This window comes from Dipodomys ordii, unplaced genomic scaffold (assembly GCF_000151885.1).
Source record: "Dipodomys ordii isolate 6190 unplaced genomic scaffold, Dord_2.0 Scaffold7, whole genome shotgun sequence".
In the NCBI taxonomy this organism is placed as follows: domain Eukaryota; kingdom Metazoa; phylum Chordata; class Mammalia; order Rodentia; family Heteromyidae; genus Dipodomys; species Dipodomys ordii.
This window is the reverse complement of record NW_012267223.1, coordinates 5,777,925-5,778,284: the sequence shown is the minus strand read 5'-3', so window position 1 is coordinate 5,778,284 and position 360 is coordinate 5,777,925. Positions and strand designations below refer to the sequence as shown.

The window sequence follows — 360 nt, the reverse complement described above, 5'->3', positions numbered from 1 at the left end:
CGGCCCCCCCCCCGGGACACCGCGCCCTCCCACCCCGGGCGGAGGGGAAGGGGACGGAGCAAGGGGGAAGAAGCTGTAAACAGCCCCAGCGTCCGGGCCTCGCCTCGAAGAGCCCCGCTTCCCAGGCCCCGCCGCGGGTCGCCCGGGTCCCCCACCCGCCTCGGGACGGCGCCCCACGGGGCTCAGGGCACCGGAGGAGAGTCGGGGCTCCCCCTTGGAGGGCTCCAGAGGCCGGTGGAGCGGCCCCGGCAGCAGAGAACGGGGAAGTCAGGACTTACCTGTCATTACTTTCTACGCCATCTTGGATCCACTTGTCAACGTCCCCACAAAGCATTATGGGTAAGAAAGAGCCTTTAAAGT

General features: G+C 68.6%; 1 protein-coding gene across 3 annotated transcripts in view; it reads right to left on the bottom strand.

Moving 5' to 3' along the window:
• Helz (helicase with zinc finger) overlaps window positions 1–350 on the bottom strand; it is a 147,633-nt gene extending 147,283 nt beyond the window's left edge. For all 3 annotated transcript variants that reach the window (XM_013037884.1, XM_013037886.1, XM_013037885.1), the window contains exon 1: window positions 279–350. The gene's annotated coding sequence lies outside the window, so the exon portion shown is untranslated. The remainder of the gene's footprint in view (window positions 1–278) is intronic.
• Window positions 351–360: the final 10 nt, after the last annotated feature.